The 14,034-nt window shown below is 40.2% G+C and overlaps 1 pseudogene across 1 annotated transcript in view; it reads left to right on the forward strand.

Annotated features, from left to right (window-relative positions):
* The first annotated feature begins 12,793 nt into the window (after positions 1–12,793).
* The window catches only part of LOC149460914 (uncharacterized), a 28,150-nt pseudogene continuing 26,909 nt past the window's right edge, over positions 12,794–14,034 (forward strand). The window contains exon 1 of the transcript XR_016312995.1: positions 12,794–13,050. The product of XR_016312995.1 is annotated as an uncharacterized LOC149460914 (transcript). The remainder of the gene's footprint in view (positions 13,051–14,034) is intronic.

Raw genomic sequence — 14,034 nt, forward strand, 5'->3', positions numbered from 1 at the left:
ATAGTGTCCCATCGTTGGTGTCAGTGGGAGGAATAGTGTCCCATCGTTGGTGTCAGTGGGAGGAATAGTGTCCCATCGTTGGTGTCAGTGGGAGGAATAGTCCCCCATCATTGGTATTAGTGACACCAATGATGGGGCACTATTCCCACTGACACCAATGATACTTACCTTGCAGACCCCTGCTCCAGCCTGGGCTCGCTCGCTCCCTCTCCCATGGTACCAACACTTACCTGTCAGATGTCTTCCTTCTCCGGCCGCTCTCCTCCTCTTCACTCGCTCGATCTTCGCGGTGCCGCTCGGCTCCTCCTATCCAAGCTCCACCTCTTTGCCGGTGATTGGCCGCCTGTGTGCCTCTCCTGAGCTACAGTGCCGGCGGCCAATCACAGGCGAGGATTGATCTCGAGGTGTGTCCAGATGACAGGGGCGGCATGTCATCCCGCCCACACCTGGAGACGGCGGTGGCGGCGGCGAGGAGCGGTGTCTCGGTTCCTAAGACCATCGGAAATATGTGTTTTCCGATGGTCTTAGGCGACCCCTGTGGAAGCGTCGTTCGACCCCCAAAGGGGTCGCGACCCCCAGGTTGAGAACCGCTGATATAGACAAAAAGTACAGAGCTAATACAAGTGAAAAAATTAAACATCATTCAGTATTGTAGTGTACCAAAATAATAAGAATAATGACCAAAATGAAATGTCCAACTTATAAACAGTGTGAATAAAATTCACTATAATATGTCCCAAAAAATTCTTGTGTGCCAATAATGACCAAATTTGTCCAGCGTGTGGTGTGAACCAATAGTGAGCAATAATAACCGTGACTTCTGCGATACTCGTCCACCACTATGCACTGAACAAAAGTAAAACGCAAGCCAGCATTAATTGGAAATGACTCCTGGGAACATATCCGTCCACTTCCTACCACCAGTCACTGATCCATCCAAGATGAAATACCTCCTTGTTTATTGCAGGGCACTGATCTCCAACGTGGGGCACCCCTCTTTTGCAGATTTTTCAGTAGAGTCCAAGGTCAACCACAGGGATGGACAGGTGCTGATGAACAAGTGCCTTGCAAAACTTGAGGAAAGATAAGACGAAACACACTCTGCTCAAGCTCTCAATGGAGCTGTCCTAAGGTCACCCTAAGGGGAGCCCAGTCCTAAATTCAATGGGAAGTGGAACTTCAACAACTGCAGTGGGTCCTGGCGAGCCCCAGGACCCACTGATAGGGGCTCGCCAGGACCCACTGCAGTTGTTGTGGAGTCATTTCCAGTTAATGCGGGCTTGCTTTTTACTTAAGGTGAGTGCATAGTGGTGGAGGAGTATCACAGAAGTCACAGAGGTCGCGGTTGTTATTGCTCATGATTGGTTCACACCACACGCTGGACAAATTTGGTCATTATTGGCACACAAGAATCATTTGGGACATATTATAATGAATTTTATTCACACTGTTTATAATAAGTTGGACGTTTCATTTTGGTCATTATTCTTATTATTTTGGTACACTACATAACTGCGTGATAATATATAATGTTTAATTATTTCACTTGTATTAGCGCTGCATTTTTTGTTTAATTGTTTAGAGTATGTTACATATTTTTGCACAGAAAATAAACTGTCGTGACAGCAGTGTTGCAACACGCATGAAAACTCGTGTCTCTTCAAGTAAAATCTGCACGATTTTTCCATCAGGTTTTATGCACGTATTCTGTGAACGAGTCCCTACTGTTTTGGGAAACCATTAAATTGGTGGGTTTATTTCCTCTTTAATCTGAACAATCTTCAAGACTGCCTTCAACATCTTTGTTTCAAGTATCCACCTATCCTGGAAAAAAGGGACCAATCAGAAAGGAGTAATTTGTATATTTTTCTTTTAGATTCTGATGAAAAAGGGTACTTCAGCTGCAGAAATAAATATTTTTGTCAATGCAGGCCTGGATTATTATGCCAACTGTCTTGTGCCCCACTACGCCAGTCAACTGGCTGGCATTAGTATTAACATGAACAAAAAGAACTAAGAAGCTCACTAATAGGAATGAACTTAGTGTTCAGTCAATGGTTGCTAAAGAAGCAGCAGCTGTTGTGTGTTTTCCAGTAACTAATGTCACCTGGCCCGTTCACTTACATGGCTGGGAATACTCCACTGTATAAGCAAATGGCCACACAGCCATTTTTGGGCACTGGTTTCACCCCTATTCCAGCTGTCAAAAGTTGTTAAGGAAGCAGTGGTTGCCAACCACTGATGTCACCCGACCCATTCAATTACATGGCTGGGAATCCTTGGTCATGTAAGCAAATGGGTGGGGAATGGAATGTTACATGATTGCCTAAATATGGCCACATAGCCATATTTGGGCCATTTTGTAAATGCCAGTTCTGAAAAATAACTGCTCCTGGTCACATGGAATTAAAATAAAAAATGTCACTGGAACATGTTCGCTTGGGCAGTGCCCACCCCATGCTATTTTTTGAGATCCCCTTAGCTTTTAGTCCAGAAAATGGGTATTTTTAAATTGACAGCTCCCATTGATTTCATTGGGTTTGGGTTCAGCATCTGAACTTCAGCAAACCCCTGCCAAACAGAACAGTTTGGCTCATTATTACTCACTAAAAATAATAATAATAAAAGTATGTAAAATGCACAGGCAAATATGCAAACATACATATCTTAACATACTTAGATATGAATACACCTTACGGGCTCCTTCATAACTGCCTTTTCCTTTGCAGTGTGTTACTGCACACAAGTTAAAGTGCAGTATTTCACTCTAAATACAGTACAGTCTTGTACCTGGGGGAACCAGAGGGGTGACATCATCAAGTAGGAAGCAGTTGTAGCGGGTGCTGTCCAGTCCCCCCCTTCCACCAGTGAAGCAGTGATAGCGGGCTCTTTTCCTCCCCTACTCAGTTTGCCAGAGAACTCACGCAGTGGCACTGTGACGGGAGAGGCGAGATGTGGACTGTCAGCGTGTTTTCCCCACTCACCCCCCGCCCTTTTTCCTGACAGAAGAGTGGGAGAAGAGACAGCGTCTCTCATCAGGTTCACCACCCAGCTTGCTGCCCACTCTGTTTCCCTCCCCATTGGCCACAGTGAAGGGCCAATCAAAAGAGACTAGGAGAGCATCATGGGACATGTAGTCTCAAAAGATTGGTGTCCCCATTGTTGTCCACATGAAGCAGACTACAGCCCCCAGCATGCACTTTGCTGGGGGGAGGGAGAGAGAAAGCCTGGGAAAAAGCTAGAAAGTGAGTGCTACAGGAGGTAAGAAGAAGAGAGGACTGTGCTGGGGGAAGCCAGAGAGAGAGCCACACTGCTCGGCACCACCAGAGAAAGAGTCACACAGCCCAGCACCACCAGGGAGAGATACTGAGCCACTGCCAGTGCTGCACCACTGACCAGAGTCACCTTGGGCAACCCAGAGTGAGCGAACATCCAGACCGAGGGATCACTGCTACAGTTTCACTGGGTTTGGTGAGAGGGCTTGTCGACCATTATCCATTACTGTTCCTAGGGACTGAACCATTAGGAACTGCCTAATTTACTATCCTATAGCCCTAATGTAATGGCAACTTTGGTAATTCCAGGTAAAACTCCGGACACGAACTTGAGGAAAAAAAGCTTTATTAACCAGCTGGTGACCTAGCCAGGCTAACATCTGCAAAGCTAAGTGCCTTGTAAAAGCATCTTACAGGGTATGCATATCAGCAATTACATCACAATGCATATATTTCCTCTTTCACTTTCTGTACATTTAAAAGACTAAGCAGTGCAGAATGTGGCCTTGCTAGATAAATTATCTAAAGCTGAAAATAAGGGTGCCAGTTACAGACTGGAACACATTATTTCACAGGAAATAGGGCAGGATGGAAGTGAGCTGATGACCTTGGTTTGCAAACAGATGCTGTTAGAAATGTTAAAACTTAAGGGGAAGGCTACAATTTTTGGGTGCTGCCACACTAATAGTGCCTGCAGGCCTTATCAACGGCCACAACGCGTGCCAACGAGCTCTAACGTTGGGCTACTGGCCGGGCTGCCAACCCAAAAATATGGGCGGGGGGGTGCCACCATGTTTTACTGCACCAGGTGACACCAACCCTAGCAACTTGGCAGCACTGAGTTACTGAATAGTGAACTTATGGCCAGGCTATGGGCATTCAAGTATAAACATATTTCTTAACATACAGTAAATTCACTTTAAAACAATCCTTCAATGCTCTAGTAGCAGCAGACTCTGTGGAGAAATTAATTCAGGTTCACAGCAAAAGCACTGAAGTGTTCCATGTTGTGTCCTTAATGTCAATATAGGACCAGCAAGGTGTGGGGACAATCCAAGAATAAAACAATGACAATGAACAAAAAATATTAGTTGTGTCACCAGTAGGTGGCAAAATGCTCACTGTGGGGGTGAGGATTAGGGAATGAGGGTGCCTGATCTTCACCAGAGCTTCTAATAGAGGAGACACATTCCAGGCACCTAAATAACAGCTGTCAATACTAATTATTGTGTTCTGATGGCAGGGAAGGCTCTGAGGGAGAACTCCCCTATTAACACTGACTGTGTTGATGGGGGAATCAAGCAATTTTTGCATAATCTATGGCCTGCCTTAGGTGTTGGAAATGTAAGCAAATACTAGAGCCAGGTTTTTCTAAGATCTCCAGAAGACTATAGGAATTACCTAGAAAAATCAGAAGCATAGACACTTCTCTAGAAATAGATAGGGACTCACTTTAACTTCTACAAAGCCCTCAAACTCCATTCAAATAGGAAATGTCCACTTACTGAGCACACTTTTGTGAAGATGAAATCTTAGAGTGCCAAGGCAAACTCAAAATCTGGGTGCTAGGGACCATTTAGAATCTGGGAATACCAGGCTAGAGGCAGAATCTGGGCACACTTGCATACACCTGGATGGTCCAGGGAGCTACCCATCTAAAATAAAAACCAATAGTCATATTGAAAACTAATCTGGATAAAGAAACAATCTGTAGCTCAAAACCTTCAGACATAAACGTTTCACAAAATGGACTTTCAGGTACAGGATTTTCAGACACAAGGGTCACTTCAGGGGCAGGTGGTGAGATCACATTGAACATGTGTCCGGGGTAAGAGTGTTTCTGACAGGTATTCGGCCAAGAGAGTCCCTAGCAGGGTATTGGGGGATAGCGTCTCCAGCAGAATCTACAACTAAAGCATCTCTGGCAGGTTCAAAGGCAAGAACATCTCTGTAGATTCAAGTCTATACAAATCAGATTCAGTAGAGACTGCTTCCTAAACAGAGGCTTTCCCAACAGAAGAGACAGATTTGCATACACCCTGTATATTACGTATGAGGGTAGCAAGGTTGGTGAGGACTGGAAAGTAAGTCCATGTTCATTTTGACAAGACATGGTGTGAAGCCAAATCTTTATTAGTACCTGTCTGTACGGGCAGATAGTTTAAATAGATAGGTAGATAAGGTTTGTACAATAACTACCACAAAGATCCTTTTTGGCAATCACAATTGCAAGTACTTTTTGTCCTCAATAGCAGATTTGTTGACATAAGGCCAGGGTGAAGTTTGCATTACCTCATGTAAGGAAATGATATGTAGCAATGCAATGTCCCACAGCAATAGCTCATTTGTTAGAGCACGATAAACAAAAATCTCATTGATGGTTTTCTATAAATGACAGTGCACGTTCATTCTCAAGCTGATAGGATATTCACATATATCAGTTTCAACTAATGATGGGCTATCCAGCATGGACACCCGTTTATTTAGTTTCAAATAAACAACTTAACTTGTAATCTTCTTATTTTCTACACCTGACTTGATCCTATATATTTTCTTCACGTTTGTGTAGATTGCATTGTAGCTACTGTGTGAGTTCTCTAACAATGCTTTGCCAACAGCAGCTGAGAAACCCAGCTGCATCTATTCTTCAACACAATGACATTTCTGCTTTTTCTCTTTTTTTGCCTTGAAATGTCAACACCAAAAATACAGCATGAATTAAACTCCTGCAGTTTCCTCCTATTCAGCCTAGTTAACCCCTTCACTGTTTGTGACTGACCTGCACTGTGTGAATCCTCTCCTGTAAAAATATAATGACACAGCACGAAATATAAAGTACCTGTGGATCAGTGTTCAAAGATGTATAGCACAAACAATCTACACCAGCTGAATTAGATTAACAGGAAACTGTTGGAACCTTTAGAGGTGTACTTTCTCTCCCACAAGCCTTTGTCCTAGAAAGACATCACTGCTATCAAAATGCAATAGTCATATTACTCTTCACATGTCCATACTAACTAAATGCCAGTACACACAGTTCCCATGAGTGAAGGGTTTAAAAATGATTACCACTTGTAAAGCAGTTTGTCATAGCTCCTGAAAACACAATCACACTTGATAAAGTCCTCTCAGCTGTAGCCAGGCCAACTGAAGCCCATTCCAGCTTTGGATCCAGACATGCTCTCTTTCCCATCCACAGCTCAAACAGACCAACAAAACTGGCATGAATATGCAGCACAGATTCAATATTTTGTGTGCAAAATCTGGGAAAGTTCCTATTTATCCAGGTCATGGGAAAGCTAGTAGTATTCATATTCACCTAGACCTGTTATAAAATGCTGAAGACCTTTTGCAAGCTATTGGATCAAGTTAATGTGACCAAGATACCTGTGTAGCGCTACCCCGAAGGAGCCACTGGATAGTCTTGCTCTGCTTTAGTAATGATCTGCCATGTATCTGGACTCAAGTGACACTGACATACCTGGAAACATTTGCAATGGGCTTTATTAAAGGATAGGTTCACCTTTTGAATATGTTACACCCATAAGGACCCCTTTTTGTAAGCTTGCCTGATCCTTTTACTGGCCTGGCTACGTCTGAATATTATCTGGATTAACCTTGCCTGCTCATGTCTGCTGCTCACCCGTGTTACCAATCTTGGCCTGGACTTTTAACTAAGATTCTGCCTTCTGATATTGTACCTTGCCATCAACACATTGCCAACCCTTCCCTGTCTCCAACCTGGACTCCGATCATTATTCTGTACCTATCTGCCTGGCTGTTACCAAGCAAGGCGTGTGACCTCATTCCACGTTCCTGCTCTTCAGACCTCAGTACCAAATTCAATTTTGCTGACCCAACTTCCTGCCACCTGTGAACTTCCTTTCCCTTAAAAGTCCTTGTCTCCACTACCAGGGGTTCTTGGATGGGAATTTTGAGGCCACCCTCATGATCTTGAAATCCACTGACAGGTATGCAACACTCTGGATGTACGGATGCAGAACAGCAAGATAGCACAACACCAGAAAAGTAGGAAAACAGGAATATTGGAACATCTGGTGCAGAACAGTCCCTGGCTCAGATACAGTGCACCCCAATAGAAAGTCTTGAAGCCCTGTTGCTAGGGGGAGGCAAGATCCAGGCTACAGTTGCAACCAGTTGTAATCATTTCCTATTCTCTGCTGCAGCTGTCCATCATGCAGAAGCAGTCTGCCGTTTGGCTTAGAGATGGGTGGCAGCCAGCGCCATACCTGTGTGGCTATAAATGCTGGGGTGTGTTCTTGACATTTATTTGAACTGAAGTCTGCCCATGGGAGGATTAGGAATAGTAGGATTATTTTAGAGTAGGATAATATTCTACTAACAAGTTGCATAGCCATCTGATATCCTGTTATCATGTTTCCTGGCATGGGCAGATAACCCACTCACCACTCCACAACACCTGGCATTAGGTAATCTAATCATCTGCTGTGCCTGCATGTGGATTCACCACTTCCACCATTAGCCATCACAATGTCTCAGTGGCCACGATGCGCCCGAGACAAAGAAGCTGTGCAAATGAATTATGTGGACTTTTCAGCCACTCACTCAATTTATCATCTAGTTCCATGTCACCTAATTAATAAACATTCAGATATTCTAGGTTACATTTCCATTCTTGAGGCAAAAGCCATCCCCATGAGTGTAGTCAGGCTGGAAGAGGGTGGAGTTTGTCACCAGGGCATCCCAATGCCAAGCCTCAGACTTCCTGGGCTTTGGATCAATAAATGCTTCAATAAAAAATAATTTTTTCAGAAACTAATTACAGTAAGTTGGAGTTACATTAATATGCAGTATATATACAGTAAATAGTTTCTATTAGGTGTAACACCCTACTGTTATTTGGACTGCAGGATGTTAATAGAGACACAAGGTGGCAGTATACTGCAACTCAGTGGCATACACTTTGGTAAAAGCTTTATGGATCTTTTAGGCTGAACTGCAGGACTTTGTTAGAAGGCTGCTAATAGGGGGACAACATTTTTCCCAGAAGAGCTGGTGTGTGGGTGGAGGCATATAAATGCAGAAGCCAGGGAACAGGAAAGAGAGAGGAGAGAGTGAGATGCCAGAGTACTGGACCAGGTTTCAGAGGAAGAGAGGAGAGGAGCCAGGAGGGATCGCTGACCACCAGCATCACTAGCCTAGAGAGAGAGAGGGACATCATGTCAGCAGGTGACTCAGAGTGCTGTGACCGGACTGAGAACTGCAGTGGGGATTGAAGAACCGCTGGGGACCCTTATCTGCTGAGAGAGAGACTGCCAGGACCTGCTGTAAGCCACAGATCGGGTGAGAGAGTCCCACCAGCCAAACAAGTGAACACTGACATTCCTTTCCAATTGGTCCCTTTCCTGCCCACAGTTGCAGACATGCTGCAACACATGCCGTTAACACATGTTGCGGGCCTAGTTCAGCCGCTACTATTGAACACATTTGCAGCATAGTTCACTTCTCAGCTAACTGCAGTGCACGCCTTCTGCAGGCCAACACACATCATTTTTATCTGAACCATCAGCCTTCCCTCTTAAAGGAACATCTAACAATATTGCTATTAGTAACTGCAGCCCAGATATTAGTTGCCCTTTGCCAGCAAGTGCTTCTGCCAGCTCTTAGCCTAAAGTTTGCAACCTGCTTAGTGCATTAAAGAAAAACCATTTAAAGGGATAGTGTCTGTTCCTCCTTTTTTTCCCTTTTATCAATCCTTTGAGGGACTGCAACTTTCATCTTTTCCTACTTTAAAAGTCTGGATCATTGTAGTGCATCAACTGTGCCCCAACAAGTACGCAGAAGATTCCTTACTGCATTTAAAGGGATGTTGACTACCCTAATTAAAGGAGCTCCTTTCTATTTCAGATTTAAATCTTGTCATCAGATCCTGAAAGCCCAGAGTGAGCTAGTTCCAAATATTTAGTTTCCTTGCTCAGTAGAGATTAGAAGCCCTCAGGTTTGAGGTTTTGTGTCAACTTCTGAATAACAGGCCTGTCAACACTGATTAAGATTTTGATGTATGTGTTGTTTTCTTTGCATAGAGTTACTAAGAGTGGTAATTGCCATTACGTACACATACACCACTATTTACTGTTTGACTGAGCTTACATCCAAGTTTAATATAAACGTTATATTAGTTCTCTCCAATCTATATGTGAGTCTATATGGTGATAATAACTCAGCGACTCCTAAGGTGGTAGTGCTACATAGGTACATTTGAATCAAGACTGTATCTCAAATAAACATATAAACCTATCCCCTGAAAGCATATAAGTCTTACTTTCACCCTTGAAAGTGTAATAAATGATAATACCTCGATATGCTCACCCTATAACCAAAGCAAACAAGTGCTAAACTAAATAAACTTTGCAGAAAAGTATAAATCAATTAAATCAAGTACATATAATAATATAAACGCAGTGTCCAAAAATAATAGTATAAACGAAATGTCCAAAATACCAAGTGTCCCAAAATATTAAAGTCACACACTAAAGCTGCAAATCCAAGTCCTCTCTGCAGACACTTTCCCAAAAAGACTCCAAACTCCAAAGTGATCCTCAAAAAAAGAAAACTAAAATAGTGTTTTATCCTTAAAACAATAATGTACAATCATATACAACATAAATGTCACTCCACATCAAATGTGACCATATGTGTGAATCAAGTGCTCGACGCTTACCAGATGGCAAAAGAAACAGCACTTTAATACCACTAAGGGTATACACCATCCAAGGAAAGCTAATCCAGCCTGGATATGTTCATTGAGCTGTCCTCATAGCCTCATGGATAATGCTTCTAGCTATCATCAGGACCTTGAGCAGGATTACTCCATAGTATTCATAGTACTAATCATATACAAAAAGGATATATAGTGTAATTCCGTATGGTATAAATAAATAACACTATATTATGCTCTTACTTTTAAAAACAGATAAATTGCGCCACAGCTCTCATAACCCAAACTTTTTGCAGAGTTCAGCAGCTATCAGAAGCGTCTGGATGTGATTCCTTATCTCCAAACCTTATTGCAGAGTCTCAGCAGTAGACCAGAGCATCTGGATAAGATCTCTTAATCCAAAAAACCCCATGCAGAGTCTCAACAGCTAACAGAAGCGTCTGGATAAGATAACACTACATGCCAAACCTTTTGCAGAATCTCAGCAGCTAGCAGAAGCGTCTGGGTCAGATTTTCCAATTTCCAAAATGGCCGATTTGCCACTTCCGGTTCCTCTGTTGCATCTGACGTCACTTCCTTGACATGTTTCGTCGCAGGGACTTAATCATAAGGATGTGTACGTCAGATAGGGCAGTTCCTTTTGTACCTCTCCTCTCATTGGAGCCAGGCGGCTCCTAACACAACGCCGCCATCTTACACCAGGGAAAGATGCCAACACTCTCTCTCTACAACAGCAAGAGAGTGTACACTAATCTTTTATTACTCAAATAAATAATGCAGCCAGCCCTACCAAATCATTATTACTAATCCAAGACGTCATAATGAGCCAGAGAACAGATATTGCACAAAGCCCTATACACAATTACTAATATTAATACTATTATATACAATTACTCCTAATAATCACTCTTTAATAGATTCATTAAAATAACCAATTAAATTCATATATTAAAGTGCTAATTAACCCATTAAATACTAAAACAATCTTATAATGTGATCTCCAGTCACATATAAATACTCCAATGGTTCTATAACTTCCAACTGCATACCCGATAAATAATGAATAAATAAACCACTATATCGCTTATCCATAAAAATCTATCTACTTCTATAATAAATGAATAAATACCAAATAATTGCTCTATTAAAAAATAATGTACAATATAAATAATAAATCAGACACCTATCACTATATAAAAATTAATCCATAAAAATTATAAAATAAATTAAAAATTATATATAACCTTATTATAATATATAAATATATGTTAATTAGTAATAAAATAATAATATTATAAATAGAATAAAATTAAAATAAAACCTACAAAGCCATACTCCTATCTTTAATAATTAGAAATAAAACAATTAAGATCTAAATCTACATTTAATCCTTTAGGCCTAAGAGTCTGTAACTGGAATATCCAGAGGGTTTCGTTTTGGGAAATAACTTTAATTTTATCTCCTCCCCTCCAATGGGCTTCAATTCTATCAATAGCACATAAATCTTAAAACACTAAGATCACAACTTTGAAAATATCTAAAATGTCTTGAAAGACAATGATCTTTCTTCCTTTTTTTTTATATTTTTCATGTGTTCTCTCAATCTTTTGTGTAGGGGTCTGGATGTCCTCCCCATGTATTGGAGACGGCACGGACATTCCAACAAATATGTCACAAAAGGACGTGGAGCATGTAATAAATTTCTTAATTTTAAAAACATTCCCTGTACTCTGTGATAAAAACTCAGAAATTACTCTCTTATTAACATTGGTGATTTTACATATTGTTGTGGGCTTTTGAAATTATGTTTCAAAAACATGATTTTATCAAGACATAATCCTATATAACATCAAGTCAGCATAGCCGGACGTTAAGGGTTAATTTGTCTTGGTTGAGAAGTCGAATGACCATCCAGCTAGAGAAATGTAAACGATGGGTGAAGGGATTTTTTGTTCCTCCTAGAGACAATATACTATTCGAATTTCTACAGGTGGTCAAACACCATTATTTAGACTTCGATGGCAGGTAAACATATACAAGGTCTGGACATGACAATAGAGGAACCAAATTGATTGTCTGAGAGCTCACACGGAACTTTGCAAAGTGTAATGAAACAACAAACCTGTCGAACTATCACAATATACTATTGTCCACCAAGGTTGAAAGTATTAATGGTTATTTACTCTGACTCCAACACAAAAGCAAGGCAAACAGAGAGTCTTTTACTACCTATGGGAATGTTTAATTCTGAAACAGAAGTTAAATTCAGGACATTTTAAAGCTAAAAAATTGAATGTATATAACCACAAAGATATTACTACAAAAGCATAGTATCTAGAGATGTTATAAAGAATAGGTTTCACACACCACCAAATATTCAGCAATGGGAATTATATATCACTAACTTGAGTATTGAGATGATGAAAAGTAAGATATATTGTAAGTTAGCCTCAGCTGTATGTCTTATCAGGAAACAGACAAAATGGTATTTCAAGAAGGAATAACTGAATATACATATATATTCCATGGTCCCTATTTAGAATATTATAGGTATGATCACTTATATATCTGGAAAAAGACGTATATTTAATTCCTGAAATTACCTTAAATTCCACCCGAGGTATGAGTCATCTTAAATACTCAAATTGTTCTATGGTACAAGACTGCCATCTGGCGGGCAGGTGAGAAATAGCTTATGTACACACATTTCTCAACTAGCCAATCAAGAAGCCTGGTGGGAAGGTATCTTAGAACAATGGATTAGTTGGTATAAAAGCCCTTGTACCTTAAAGAAAGACAGCTCATCAAAAAGAAGAAACCTCATGAAAAGAAAAACCTGACTGAAGAAAGACCTCATTGGAAGAAAATCGGAAGACATCTGAAGAGACCTCTCTATAACCCCTCTTCCATCCTTTCAAACTTCCAAACTTTACTAAATTGCTAAACCTCTATACTCCTAACTTCCTACATTCTCCCATACTAAACATCTATCACTTGCCCTATAATATCATTTCTAAAGGCGTTCCATTGCCAGCTGATCCACGGGAGAGTTTCATAGTCTGAATTCCGGGTGTGGTGAGACTATTCATTTACTTTTGCATTGTCTATTTTCTCTGTTGTGTAGAGTCATAGAATTACCTTAGTGTATTACAACTATATTGGGTAGTTATATATATGTAGAGAGATCCTGTTTTACTGTTAAAATTGTTTGATGCCATATTATAATTTCTTCATATTTCATAATTTATTAAATATTAATAATTAGAGTATATTTTATCAGAGAATATCTTCTTTCAATCCTATGGCCACGGTTTGTGAGAATATAACCTTTGAGTTACTCGAAATTATTAATTATTAATAAATTTAATTAATAATCAGATCATCTAGAAATTGTTATATTGATTTCATTAGTTTGATACCTTATTATTGTGTATTACATTGGTAGGGTATATCTTTGATTGTGTGTATCAATATTCATTTATCACCAGTCTTTTGCGTTTTGTGTTAATATATATATAAATTTTGTACATAAATACATTTTTATATTTATCTATTATAAGGCAAAGTTTGTGTGTATGGTACGAAATCATACTGGCTAAAAGAATTCAAGGTATAATAATAAGTGGTGATCAAATTATCAAGGTGTCCAAATTATTGGTTTACTAAATATTTGCCGTATTTAAACGGCTGGAAGCACTGTAATATTTCATCTAAGGGAAAGGGACACGCCCCTTATAAGTAGAATATATCCGTACATAAACCACCACAATATAGTACATTTTTTACATGGAAAGAATCCTTTAAAAGCAAACATATGCAGTTTTCTCTGTTTTGGGGGAGAAATAATACTTTTAATCAATATATCTCTCAGATTATTTGTTTTTCTATAAATAAATGAGGGCTTCTCTGGTATAACAGAACCCAAAATTATTCCTGATAATTGGCCAATATTTACGAAAAATATCCTCTACTTCTTTGTACTGACAATTGAAACCCGAGATAAAGGAATATTCCACCTTGTAATTTTTATCTTTATTCTTCTTTAGTGAGGTTATAATT

The sequence above is a fragment of the Staurois parvus genome, unplaced genomic scaffold, assembly GCF_062004578.1.
Source record: "Staurois parvus isolate SC_StPar_1 unplaced genomic scaffold, SC_StPar_1.0 ptg000217l, whole genome shotgun sequence".
Classification (NCBI taxonomy): domain Eukaryota; kingdom Metazoa; phylum Chordata; class Amphibia; order Anura; family Ranidae; genus Staurois; species Staurois parvus.